The sequence below is a fragment of the Oryzias latipes genome, chromosome 14 (assembly GCF_053564925.1).
Source record: "Oryzias latipes strain Hd-rR chromosome 14, Olatipes_Hd-rR_3.1".
Taxonomy (NCBI): domain Eukaryota; kingdom Metazoa; phylum Chordata; class Actinopteri; order Beloniformes; family Adrianichthyidae; genus Oryzias; species Oryzias latipes.
In genome coordinates, this window is record NC_136250.1 from 2397910 (window position 1) to 2412441 (window position 14532).

Genomic DNA, 14532 nt, shown 5'->3' on the forward strand with positions numbered 1-14532 from the left:
TGTTAAAAGCACTGAAAGTAAATCTGAGACTTTGGTAAGTCTCTTGTCGCTTCTATAATTTAAGAGCCAAAAGGTAGACAAAGCAAGAAAAGAGGCATTGTACTGGATACGGATGTTGACATGCATGTTGGATGATTCCACCTCTCCCATTACACCACAAAGCTTGATGCACTTGGTGCATAATTCAGTTGTGCTGTTGGCTGTCTTGGATGGACCACCATTGTTCAGGAGAAGTAATTGAGGTGGAAGAAGTACATGTGCAGCTTTATGTACTTGTTGGGTAAAAGTTCCTGCAGTTCGTGTTTGTACATCACAGAGAGCATTTCCCTACTTTCTAAAGATTCTAAAAACTGCATGTTTCCTCGTCTCCAAGCTCTGTAGCCTCTGTTCAGGACAGAGTGGATATGAACATTAATGGATGATCCCTGGTTGATTCTTCTCCTGGCTTTGTTTAAAATGAGATACATGAGAAACACATGTAGTCTTATCACTGCTTACAACCTGTTCATGCAGATAACAAAACATGTTTGCCCTGCTGTCATTTGTGGAATGAAGCTGTTATTTCCTACCATCCAGGCAACACAGAGTAAAGAAAACCTGGGAGTTTGAACTCTCAACTTCACTTGTAAACAACCTTCATGTTAGTCAACACTGTATGTGATCCACACAATGCAGCTTCAGAAGTATACATAGTTACCAAATCACACCACAATCTTTTCATATGTTAGTTTTATTAGAAGTATTTGTTGTGTGTGGGGTCATGGGATGTATGTGTTAATGGTGGTGAGGGAGGAGGGTGAAAGATGGGTTGGGTTGTCTTTTAGTTTCTGTGTCCATGTTTTTGTCTTTATTCGTAAACCACTTCAAGTTGAGCAAAGTATGAGAATCGCTTTTTCTGCGTGAAGTTTAATCGATTAAAACAAATTCATGACAAAAAAACCCAAACAGGCAGCATGAACACTGAAGTATTTATGGGGAACCGGAGCAGCCTGGAGACAGGCAGAAACACGACTCCACAGTACACTGCTGAAACGGAGAATGACAGACTTCCAACGAATGTATGAAACAGGAGCTGAGGGATATTTGGAAAGGAAATGTAGTTTTAATATGTTGGAATGGTTAAATCCAAAGATCACATTATCATCCATCCATCTTCTTCTGCTTATCCAGAACCAGGTCACAGGACCAGCAGTCTAAGCAAAGATGCCAGACTTCCCTCTCCCCGGCCACTTCCTCCAGCTCCTCTGGGCAGACACCAAGACATTCCCAGGCCAGCCGAGAGATGTAGTCTTTCCAGCATGAGCTGGGTCTTCATCTGGGCCTTTGCCCAGTGGGACATGCCCAAAACCCCTCCCCAGGAAGGCGTTCAGGAGGCATCCAGACCAGATGCCTGAGCCTCCTCAACTGGCTCCTCTCGATGTGAAGGAGCAGCCACTGCTCTCTCCATGGGCCCGAGCTCTCCACCAAACTCTAAGGGTCTGTGGAGGAAGCTTCCTGCGGCGGAAAATCATTTCAGCTGCTTGTATTCAGGACCTCGTTCTTTTGGTCATGACTCAGAGCTCATGACCGTTGGTGAGTATTGGAACAAAGATCCAGCTGTAAATTGAACGCTTTGCTTTTTGGCTCAGCTCTCTTTTCACCACAACTGACAGTCACAGTGACCACACAACAGCGGACCCCTGTCGATCTCACGCTACAATCTTCACTCACTTGATATTTAAAGTCCTTCACCGGTGATAAAGGATATCTCTGCCCGAGTCCAACATGGTCCAACATGCACCAGGAACAGGTCTGACTCACTGCCGGCTATGCGAATCAAGCTCATGTTCCAGTTTTACAGAGACCGGACAGCCCTCAGTAAGGCTCCCCGGACCCCATACTCCCAAAACACCCTCTACAGCAGGGGTCTCAAACTCAATTTACCTGGGGGCCACTGAAGGCAGGGTCTAGCTCAGGCAGGGCAGCAACTTCAACGCACACACACACGCAACTTGTGAGTGTCTGAGAGACAATAAATTTGTATGGAACATGTACTATACTGTTAACTATACTCTATTATTAACTGTTTTCTGTACAAAATGTACTCATAATTGACATAATTGACAGGATTGAGCAGATCCTTGAAGTATTCCTTCCACCGCCCGACAATGTCCCCAGTGGAAGTCAACAGCTCCCCACCTGCACTGAAAACGGTGCCTACAGAAAACTGCTTTCCCCTCCTCAGGCGCCAGATGGTTTGCCAGAATCTCTTTGAGGCCAAACAATAGTACTTCTCCATGGCCTCACAGGACAGAGTTTTTGTCTCTGCAACAGCATAGGCCACAGCTCACTTAGACTGCCGGTACCTGTCAGCTGCATCTAGAGTCCCTCAAGCCAGCTAGGTCTGGTGGGACTCTTTCTTCAGCTTGAAGGCATCCCTTACTTCCAGTGTCCACCACCGTGACAGACACCAGAGACCTTGCGACCACAGCTCCAAACAGCAGCAGAGACTATGGAGGTGGAGAATGTGGTCCACTCAGATTCAACTTGCTCCCTCTGTACCCGTTTGAAGTTCTCCTGGATGTGGGAGTAAAAGACCTCTCTAACAGAGGGCTCAGTCAGGTGTTCCCAGCAGACCCTCACAGTACATTTGGGTCTCCCAAGTCTTTCTAGCTAAAACAACTCACCACCAGGTAGTGATCAGTGAATCGTCATATTATAATGAATACCAAGTTTCATGGTACCCCCCCCCCCCCTTTCTTTGCTTCTTCCTAGATTGGACCTAGCTGTCGGCATTCTTCTCATCACCTGCACCCGTATTTAAGATGGCTCCGGTCCAGTATTCATCGCCAGTACGTTTGCCATCAATGGTGCTTACTTGGTCGACTCTAAGATCTCGTCAAGTTAGTTTATGCTCTTGTTAAATTCTAGCTCTCGCCTAATCCTAGTTCTCGATCTGCCTACAGAGTTCTCTCATCCATCTATGCCGACCTGGGTCCAGCCACAAGACCATCATCCTCAAGCTCATAGTCCTGCTCCACGACACTTCCGCGCTCTGACTCCATCCTGCAATCAAGCCCGTTCCTCATTTACCAAGCTCCACTTACCTCCAAGAAGCCGTTCCTATTTGGCTCCGAAATCCTCCTCTGCATCTGGCGTCCTCTGCTCCGGTGACATCTACGCAGTCTGTCTCCAAACCATCAAAGACTTTCAATGTTAAATCCATTCTTGCCACTTCCAGTGTCTGTCGTTTTGGGTTTCAGCGTTTGGGTCTGTTCACGTTCCAGCCGAGCATGACACCAAGTGTGTCACCAACTGTTTCCAAGTGGCTATTAGTAAAACAGGGTGTCTTTAGAGAGTTGGCCTTGCTTGCCTTTTTTTCTGAGGTTCCATTGTGTTTAAATGCAATACTATATAGGATTGAGGAGGGGAATAGCGAAGAGGAGGTTTGCTCCAGAAAGAAGAGGAGTGAAGATCAGCCACAGGAAGACATAGTATGTGTGTGTTAAGCCTTAGTTACATGAATGAATACGGGTGGGTGAAAATGGAATGTACCATGGTCATACATGTAAAAAGTGTATAAGGAAGTATTTGTAAGTCTAATGTAAATTGCACTTCCTTATGACAAACAGGTGATGCTGTCGTACAGAGCCCTTATGTTGCACTGTAGTTGTTAGTAAGGTGTGAGTACTGGCTTCTAACTGACCGCACGCAAGTGCTGCAGGGTGTGTAGGTGATACAAAAGTCGTTGTTGGTTTAGAGGCTCTGAGAAACAGACAGAACACAGAGCTGGAGGTAGCTGAGCAAGGAGATGTAGTTAGATAAGAAGGACAACCCAGATGATAGGAGTGTGCTGATGGGTGACTGTCTAGACTACAACCTTAGAGGATTACCTTTTCCCATTCTTCAGGGTAGAGAACTGGTGAACATCATTAGTCCAGAATCAGAAAGATTTAGTCCAGAAGTGGACATTCGAGGAGGAAGGAAAAGTGGTAATCTGGAAGTAGATGCAAGGAGGCTGGAAGAATGAGCTGAAAAGAATAATAAGTACAATTTGGCAACAATGGTGAAACATAGAAAGCCTTGAACACCTGAGGACGCAGGTAAATGACATGAGCTTTGCAGGTGTAATCCTTGTACTAAGCGAGTGAATGGTGACAGTGGTAACAGAAAACTTTCTCTAAAAAGAAGATCTAAAAGAAACTTCTGCTTAAGAAACTGTCAACTATGAGGTATTGGGCTCAGAAAGGACAGAAAAGAGGCAGACAAAATAAAATAAAATGAAATTTGTTGTACGTTTAAAATTCTGGTATTGTAATAAAGAGATGAGAGAAGTGGAAGCTGATTGAAGATGTGTAAGGAGAAATGAAATTTGTCAGTCATTTCTGTAGATAGAGACTTCTTTATAGTGTAGTGGAGGAGCACAACTTCACATCTGTTTTGGGGAAAAATATGTATGTTAGTAACTGCTACAACAACAGATGATGAAGACAGAAAAACTCAAAATCCCCAGAACATCTGTTGTAGAGCACAAAAGACAAGTCAGTCATTGAAGCAGTGACAGATCTGAAAGTAAATATGGATAAAACAAGTTATCAAAATGTGTTCTACCTACAAACTCTCAATTTAACTCGATCTGTTTCTTGACTGTTACTGATTCACACGTTAAGACACAAAAATAAAGTGTAACGATTAGTCATTTTATATGTTAAAACAGTAGTATTAGTTTTTTAATGCTTGTGTTTTATTTTTTATTATCCTCACAGTTTCACGCATAAGCCCTGTATATGAGTTTTATTTTATTCTCCAGGCTGATGAAAACATTTTCAGTTCCAGAGTGATAATTGACAAAAAACAAAGAAGTCATCGTTGGACTGGCTCCTGATTTATGGCTGAGAGTAGTAGAATAAGAATTCCCACTCATGAATTTTACCCAGAAACTTGTACCCACCCCCCACTTCCACCACTGCTCTGCATTTTTTTCTTTTGTATTTTTATCGGGTGGATGAGCTGATGTGCATGAACACTAAAAAAACAAACAAATACAATGCACAGACCATGTGGACCTCTATTGGGGGCCTCGGCTGCACAGCATTTGCAAATGTTTCAGAAAAGAAAGCTTTGAGTTTACTACCTGTCTTAATTTGGGGGATTTTTGATTACACAGTATTTTATGTCTGCATCTTGTGCATATTTTCTGTTTTCTTTGTGAATGGTTAAACTATAAGCAGCGTTCTGTTTTTCTAGAGTGTTTCTAGTGTGATAGGAACATGAGGAAGTTAAACAGTGGAAGAGCTTTCTCCACCTGTTTACTCACTGTTTCAAAATGGCAACATCAACAGCAAAATCAGTCATGACTGGACTAATCCTAAGCAACGATTTTCCCTCCAGCAGTCAACCAATCACATGCCTTTATTTGGATGCCTTTGTTTCACTTCTAAATGTACGCAGTAGATCTGCAAGTTTTGTTTTATTCAGGCTGGGCACCTAAACAGAATCTTCTTTGGCTTTTCTGTCTCTACTGAAAGAACACTGATGGCAAAAAATGTGGTTTCACATCTTTTATTATTTTATTTTATCAAAAGAAAATAGCCTTGAGTTTAAAATCATGTTTCCCGTATGTTTGATTATGATTTGGCAACATTTTCTGTCTGGCAACATCTTCCTCATGATGTTCTGAACCTCTGAAATTTCAGACTGTATTAACCAAATTTGGCCTCAACTTGTGAAACATTGAAATCCTGATCAATATTTTTACACATGTACCTGAAACCGTATTTTCTATTGTTTAAACGTCAACTTTGTATGATGTTTCTTCAGTTAGTCGCAACAGGTAACAGTGGGGCTTTCCTTGTGTAGTCTTCTGCTGTGGCCAAAGGCAGTCTGAATCTGTGGGCAAACATTTCAATAAAAATATGTGCAAATTCAAAAAACTTCCATATTATTTTCTCATCATAGTTTGTTAAACAATGGTGGTTCAAGCCATACAACCTTTTAAATGAACTCTTTTTGTGCTGTGTTATCTGGGTTTTACTTTGTGCTGAAAGAGAGCAAATGCTGGCATTGTTTCAGGAAAAAAGCAAGTAAGAGCAAACAGCATCAATTTTGACATGCATCATTTCTCTTTAGCACACTGAAGGAACTAGCATGCCATTTTGTGGGGCTGAGTTAACATGGAATGACAGCAATAAAGACAGTACATTGGGATGCCATTAGATGTTACCATCTGGTTGTCAGAGCCATGAACAACTGCAGTCTAAGAGATAGAGATGAGCCTTGTCTCACTACAACACATCACTTCTCAATGAGTAAAACTGAGGACTGAAAATCACTGATAGACTGTGAAAACTAGTCACATTTGCAGTTAGGTCAGGCAAGAGAAAAATAAATTAAATACCTCATACAGGCACACAGCTGAAAATAAAGAAAATCTGCCTTGACATCCTCTATAATCATTTCATGTTCAGGAGGAACCAGCTCTTTTAGCTGCTCGTCATTTCCCCGTGAGCAATGGGAGCAGAGGACATAAAAGCCCTTTGGTCTCATTCAGTTTTCCCTGACAAGAAGGGGGAGGAACGTTTCCACAAACATACACAGCTTTTTTCACCAGGTTCTTCCTCCACACTGCAGAGACAAGCCCAAAGAACACAGAGACGATCTGAGTGTCTGTTGGAGCAGTGACAGCAGAGATGTTCAGTGTCAGTCATAATCCACAGATCGTCCATCACATGAGGAAGTTTGTGGATCAAACTGCAATGGCAGGAAGAGATCGCATGGGAGTACCAAAGGTCAAAATTCTGCTTAGCATAACGCACTGTTTGTCAATATGTGGCCATGTAAGAGCTCAAAACATTTATGCATATATGTGGTTATTCCATAACTTCTGGTATTTAGTAAATTAAAGGCTACTGGGTTGTTGTTCCGCTGCTCCTCTTTTGTTTGTGCATCGCAATGGAAAGTTTCATGTTTATCTGATTCAAGTCCATAGTAATAATACCTAAGATCAAACCCCAATCTCCTGATTATAAACCCAGAGGAGTCACTGTACCACAGTCTGGAAAAACAATAAAACAAATAATCAGTTTTTCTTTTCTCACTGTTTGTCCTTTTACAAAGGATGAAGATTCAGTCAAATAAAGTTACCAACCTGCTGAAGATGTTTCTGAATGACGTGGCAAGACAGGCAGATGTGGTGAAACAGAATCCGTTAGTTTTCCAAAATAAAACTTCCTTCTGAATCAGAAAATTAAAGAGCGGAAAGAGTCAAAGTTACCGTTTTCCTGATTGTTTCCTGTCAGCAGCAACAGCTGAGTTTAAATAAAAGTCAACATACCTTAAATTAAACTCCAAATGACCCTCGTCTACATAGGAGCCGGACATTTACCATCAACAGGCTCCATCCGATTGGCCACCATCGTGACGGGGTGCATCTAATTGGTCAAATGTATAAAGGAATTTATTTGATTGGCTAAATTAAGCTGCCATGAGATTGTTTTAGCACATTTAAGGTAACCTTTTATCCCAATTTTTGCCGTCCTTTGCGACATGCGTATTGCACAGCTTGATATTGCGATAACAATAAATTTGCAATTTATTATGCAGTCCTATTAAAAAGACAATGTACAAGACCCATGACCTATGAATTGTTAGCATGTGGGCTAAGGACAAGGACCTATGGGTTAGTCCTGTGCTGAAAAGTCATTTTAAAGTCATTTTAAAGCTATTGTCACTTTCGTCTTTTTTTAACTCCACAGAATCCTGATCTTTCCAAAAGTGGACAAATACACCGAACAAACAGGCCTGACAGCTGTTTAAACACCATTTTAGGGCTGACACACTCAACTGCACATTCATGTATTGCAGAGTAAGAAAAAAGCCTGGAATGCATATCCATTGGTTTGATCAAGTTTTTCTTTTTACTTTTCCTGTTTTCACAAGTTTGGTCACTCTTGCAAGATCTTTAAAGTAGGTCACAGATACGTTCCATCGTAAGATCTGCCCGTGTGCAGAGTAGTGCTCGCTGGGATTCACACACGCTTGGCATTTACGCTGGGTGAGACTCCAGGCTATGCACAGAGAATGAAAGAGCCGAACAGCTGGTGTGGCGTCATTGGGACCCCAGAAAGAAAACCCTGAAGGCAGCAGCGGGGAGCTGTACCTAATTCAAGATAGAAGACTTCCTGGATAACAGATTGACATGGTTTATATGACACAATTCACAGGCATCTGAGTATTATCAGACATTTGTCTATTTTTAGGTATAATTACTGCAGTAGGTAGCAACATTGGAACCATTTCGGGTTTAAATGTATGAAAACTGACTTTTTTCTACATTGACATCGATAGGTAGAATTAATCTAATGGTTGGGTGATCATCTCTGTGTGGCCTGCCATGGAGTGGTGGATGGAAGGACGGACGGATGGTTGGACGGACAGACGGACGGATGGATGGATGGATGGATGGATGGATGGATGGATGGATGGTTGGACGGACGGATGGATGGATGGAAGGACAGACGGATGGATGGAAGGACGGACGGACGGATGGCTGGATGGTTTGGGGGACTCACTGTATTTTGCAGACTAACAGTAGGTTGCAGGTTCAAAGCTTCCTCTGCCTGCTGTAGTGCTGTCTTGTCTCGTTTAGTGCAGTGTCACGTTACAGAAGGACTGAGTATGGTTTTTAAATTAACAAAGCATAAGAAATGTGAGCGGGAATGAGGGTGTCTGTGCTTCATGACACATAATTTATAAAGGTCTTGTCTCTTTTTTTCTACTGAATTGTTACTGTGAGGTAAATAACTAACAAACCTTCTCAGAGACTAAATTTGACTGGATTGATTTTAGATCTGAAAATGCTTTATTTTCAGAGGCTTCTCTAAATTTTTGTTTTGACGGAGTAAGCATACTGTTTTTCAGAAAGAATAATTGAAGCAGGAAATAGAACACAAAGGCACTAAACTGTGGAGTAAAAGTGAGTTGAGAAATCCAAAAAGACTTTTTCTGCTGAACATGGCTGTGTTTGACCCACAGTCTGGTTTGTTTGTCTGTTTCACTGTCAGCCACATTTGAGTGAAATGTGCTGACGAGGCTTCAGCACAGTTCATTGTTTTTTATCTTCATGGAAATAGCTGAACCACAGCATGGGATTCTGCTGGACCCAGTCAAAGAATAAAGAATAAAATTCACTTTGTTGTTCACTCAATACTCAATCATGAAGCTCCTTTAAACACTCAAGGGAGACACTGTCAAATCTATTGGACTTTATCAGTTAAAGCTTAGAGGCACAAAAACTCCTGAGGTCAGTGAGGTTAAGCCGCCGCCCCTCCGAACACTGAAGCAGACACATTGAAGAGCATTGCTTTAAATACAAACCTTTCTACACAAAACATTACACACAATCTATTGTGAATGTAAGGCTGATTTCACATTAGGATAGTCCCGTAGACTTCGTTAGAGTGAAAGGAGAGTTCTAAAATCTTTGGTTTTATTTGTTTTACACACTGCTTTGTTTTTCAGCCACTTGTGTTGCCTGCCGCTTACATCGTTTACCTCCTCCTTTTCACTTTGGAGGACTGTGACAACATCAATTTCAAGTTTTGAAGCAGTCCAGGGTTGCATGTTCGGTCCGTAGCAGATTACAGGTGAGCTTTCAAATTTGGCCAGTAAAGCGGACTATAGTGATGAAGGTACTTGATGTGCCATCTGGAATGAGGAAAGCAGATCAGGATACTTGATGGTTTGAGAGTGTGATAAGAAGAAATTTTTAGGAAAATTGGGAGACTTAGTAGACGGAATACTGGAGTACAAATAGTCGCAGCACAAGGAAAAGGTGATGGTGGTAAGAACCAAAACAAAGGGAGGCTTATGACAGGTTGGAAACAAAGGAGGGAGATCTGTACAGGTGAGGAACAGAAACAGAGATGGAGGGATGTTCCGTAGGTTGGAATGATCAAGGACAGAAATGGAAATGTGTTGACATGTTCAACAAAAGGGATGGAAAAGACGGGAGGGCCTTTAAGATCAGATGAAGGAACAAAATGTTAGAAAGTACAGAGTAGAAGAGGTGGCTGCTCTGAAGCAGGAAGTGGCAAAGAGCTGTAAGGATGAAGTGAGGAAGAAGAGGATGAAGAGTGGAGAGACAGTTTATCCTTAAATTGAAGCAATGGGAAAGAGTAGAACCAGGCTGAGGTTTGAAGGGAACATTTATGAAGATCAGTCTGATTTCATGTAGAGAAAGAGAACCAAAGATGTCATAGTTGCTTTAAGGATGTTGCTGGAAAAAGAACAGAGAAGGTCAGAAGGAGCTAAAACATGGGCTCTGTTCTGTGTTTTCATTTAATAACTTTATTGGCTCTAAACAAAAGGATTTTATGTTCTTTGAGCGTCAAAATTTCCACATTAAGTCTATGAACAATACGTGTATTTTCTGCCAAGAAATGCTAAGTGACTTTAAGGAGTTGCTCATTCGTTTTTACAAAGAATTACATTTTCAGGAAGGAAAATATTCGGAATGCATATTCATAAGATGCTAATTAACACCAGATTTACATTTATTGTCCTGTCTAAAGATTGCACTGTTAAGTAAGGGTTAATGGCCGACAGAGTGGGCATTATCACTTTTTAACGCACGCCGTGGAAGCCTGAACCGTCCGACGCGCAGCAGTGGCATTTCTTTGCCACTGTCAAAGAACCTGTCATCAAAGTGTGGAAGACCTTGACTCCCAGCTTTGGCCTGTACTCTAGTAAGAACGGCTGCTGAGACATTGACATCGTTTAGCATTAGACGTTTCAGTAGTATCATTTAATAATTCCCTTAACACAGTTATATCACACCCCAAAATTAAATCAACAGGCAGTTTGTCTACCACCCCAACAGTCAAAAGATATGATTGTTTGTTTACGGTTACAGTTGCATCTGCTTTTGGTTACAAATGTTTTTCATCATGTACACAGACAGCATTTGTTTGCCTGCCATAGTCCAGTCCACCAATAGGAATTAAACTCAGTTTAACCAAAGAAACAAAACTACCAGCGTCCAGCATAGCAGTAACTTGCTGACCATTCATAGTTACAAATTTAAGTGGTTTAAATATGTCTATATTCTTGATGACAGGCCCTGTACTTGAGTCAGTCTCTGGCCAGGGTGCATAGCAAGCACTTGTGAATTTAGTTTTGCAAATCAGGCATATGGAGGCTTTATGACCAAGCTGCTGGCAATAGAAGCGCACAAGATCCTTACCCGCCGCTTGCTGGTTAGGTGCTGGGTTGGTACCTTGAGGTGCCTGGTTGAAGTCTCTCCATGCAGGTCTCGGTGGAGCGGCTTAGATGGGATGACGATGATCCCCACCAGAGAGCTTTGTAGACAACGCCCCTCGTCGAGCGTTGAGGTACTGCAGCGCAAGCCGGCAGCAGTGAGGCCATCCTCTGGTTCGTGCTCCTTCACCCACGTCCTCACGTCAGATGGAAGTACATGCAGCAGCTGCCCGATCTGCTCCTTGCTGTGTTGCTCTGGTCGGATCCAGCAACGGAAGAGGCCCTTCAGTCGGTGGTACATCTCGGTTGGATTCGCCCCAGATGGCACCACAACAGAACGGAACTACTGACGATAAGTCTCTGGTGAGATGTCAAATTTCACCAGGAGTGCTACTTTCAGGTCTTTGTAGATGTGGTCTTGCTGCTCATCCATTGCCGTGTAAGCCTCCAACGCCTTCCCGGACAGCAGTGGGACAAGGCGACATGCCCACTCAGTCTTTGGCTATCTCCAATTTCTGGCAATTCATTCGAAGCGTAGCAGGTAATTTTCAATGTCCTCACTTATCTGTTACAGAGGAATCTTTGGCTCCATGTAAGGCCTCCAATCAGGTGGTTGTGGACTGGCTCTGCCCTGCGATTTGTCTGACCAACTGGAGTCCTCATGTGCCACTGGATGCCGTTGATGAGACGTTGCAGCTGGTGTTGGCAGATCAATCTTGGGCTGCTAACTGTGGATTAGCTCGGTCATGGGGACTGACTTTCTGCCGCCAACCAGCTTGGCGCTCTGATTTGGAAATAGAGGCTCTCAAACCTTGAAGTGCAGCAATGAGGCTGTCTTCCCGCTTTTGCTGTCCATGAAGAAAGTCTCTCATGGACGACGGAAGGACTGTGTCTGATGGATTCATCTCATCCTTCTGCCAACGCAGACCTTTGCGTCTCACCTTTTTGTGGCTGGCCATCTGCTAATCCCACTTCTGACACCAAATATGTCGTGGGTTCCTCAGGAAATGAATGCAGAGGAACCAAGGTGAGAGTTTTCTTTTTTTAATTTAAGGAAACAGAGCACGTCAACTGCTCCACACAAGGCCACATCATCACTAGACACCCTAATCATTTCCTGTAACACTTCCCTTTTTTAAATCATAAGTACCTCCTACTGGGCTTCATTAGTTCAATAAACGAAGAGTTTTACATTGTTTTCCAAAACACAAATAAACATACAAAAACAAACATTTTCATCCAAAGAAACACAATCTGTTATTTACAAAAATCCCAATAATTACCCTTAACAGTAAAATACAAACAACGTCAGGTGAGTCACCTGACCTGGTGGGTCAGTCACCACTGACTGGAAATCAAAAGAAACTAAAGATGACGCTGTGTGAGTTTTGTGCACGTGTATGCGTGAGGATTAAGAGTCGGCAACCCCGTGTGCACCCAGGGATACCTGCAGAGGAACAGGGATGGAGAGAAAAGTAAGTTAAAGCAAAGGAATGGCATGATTGCGTGTCAGCCTGTGCGCGTCCATTCGCACGTGTGTGTGTGCGCGTCTCCATGTGTGAGTGTGAGCGCAGCCACCAACTGATGGAGCTACACTGTCACACTGCCAAAAGATTGTTTTAGCACATTCAAGGTAACCATTTATTACAATTATCTCCTGCAATATGCGTGTTGCACATCTTTATATCGCGATTAACGATATATTTACGATATATTGTGCAGACATATTACAAATTATCCACAAGCAAAATACTAAAACAGAGTTTAAACTTACATATCTTGTGACCAAATCTACAGAAACTTAGAGAATAGAGCGCTTGAAAATAATTTTGAAAATAACAGTCTGGATTACCCCCTGAAATGCCATTTTTCTCTTGTCCCTCTCCTAATGCCCAAATCAAATTCTAAATAAAAGTCTGGGTGATGATTTTGGCCTAAGAATCTGGCTTTTTCTTAGCATCTGCCTCCACGTTAGCCTCACCATTGGCTCTACCAGTGCAGCAGTCCAAATAAATTTGTTAGAGCGACATTCTGCATCCTTGTTGATCCAAGTTATTCAGCAACTACCACACTATCTGTTGCTACTTTCTTTCAGTAATAAACTCATAAAAATGTCAGTACAGTTTTATGTGACACTCAAGCACACAAACACAAGAATATGTCCTTAAGTTTCCATTGATGTTCATTCATGAAGTCAGCAAAAATGCCCGCAATTAATTCATTCATAATTCGTGTCAGGTTTGTATTCAGCTCTGGAAAAAACCTGAAAATCTGTTAATTTTTACCAAAGCCAGATTTAAAAAAAAAAACCACAAACTGATGTGTGAACCAACTAACATACTACATCTCAATTGTGAGATGATCTATTTAATGGTCTATTAAATGGTCTATTTAATAATTGGCAAAAAAATTTAAAATAAGGACATGTTCAAAGTTGACCATAACAAAGTGAAAACAGCACAATAACAAAAAATATATTTTTGTGAAAAATGCGAGCGCCGGGTATCGAACCAGCGAGCTTCTGCACCACAGAAGGAAGCAAAGGTTTTCAAGGATTCCCCATGTATTTCAATGGAGGCAAAAATCCTGGGAATCCTGGAATATCTTGAAAAGTTCAAGGATTTGAAGGACCAAATGTCATAGCTAGAAAAAGCTGAAAGAGCTGAACATTTGAATAGTTGAACGGTTAAAATAGCTGAAAATTTGTAGGAGTTAAACTGCAAAAAATGGCGGAAGATACTATAATAAAGAGAAACAGGAAAACAATGGGTTGAAGGATTTATAGCAGTGTTTTCAACCTTTTTTGAGCAAAGGTGCACTTTATCCTTGACAAAAAACCCGCGGCACACCAGCATCCAAAACTTAAAAAAGGATAAACTCATAGTCTGTATTGCTGTACTGTCCCTACACAATATTTTTTCTATAAGATGTAATAAAAGTTAAGTTAGTTTTCAGGAATAATTTTCCACTGAATTATTTGACATTTTACCCTGGTAGTTATTTTTCCCTTCCGTTTATTAACATGCAATTTTATAAAACCTCACAAAAAAACAAATATATTCTTTCTAAATTGTGATTTATGTTTTAAATATTTTTTTTCAATGTCGGTGCAAAAGCAACTGTGATTGTTTTGAACAATTGTATGATCACAATATGATTGATCAAATTTACACAGAAAACTAACATTATATTTATGTTTTCTGTAGCAACACAAAAAGTGAAGATGTTAAAGTTTCATTAGTTTTTCTTTTGTCTTAATCAAAACTGAAGTCTTTGAAAATTTTAACAAAAACGTTT

The 14532-nt window shown here is 41.5% G+C and overlaps 1 long non-coding RNA gene across 1 annotated transcript; it reads left to right on the top strand.

The window, feature by feature from the left end:
* Positions 1 to 1170: 1170 nt before the first annotated feature.
* Positions 1171 to 5912, top strand: LOC144983605 (uncharacterized). The gene is made up of 2 exons (XR_013647333.1): positions 1171 to 2831; positions 2946 to 5912. It is a non-coding gene; the product is annotated as an uncharacterized LOC144983605 (long non-coding RNA).
* Positions 5913 to 14532: the final 8620 nt, after the last annotated feature.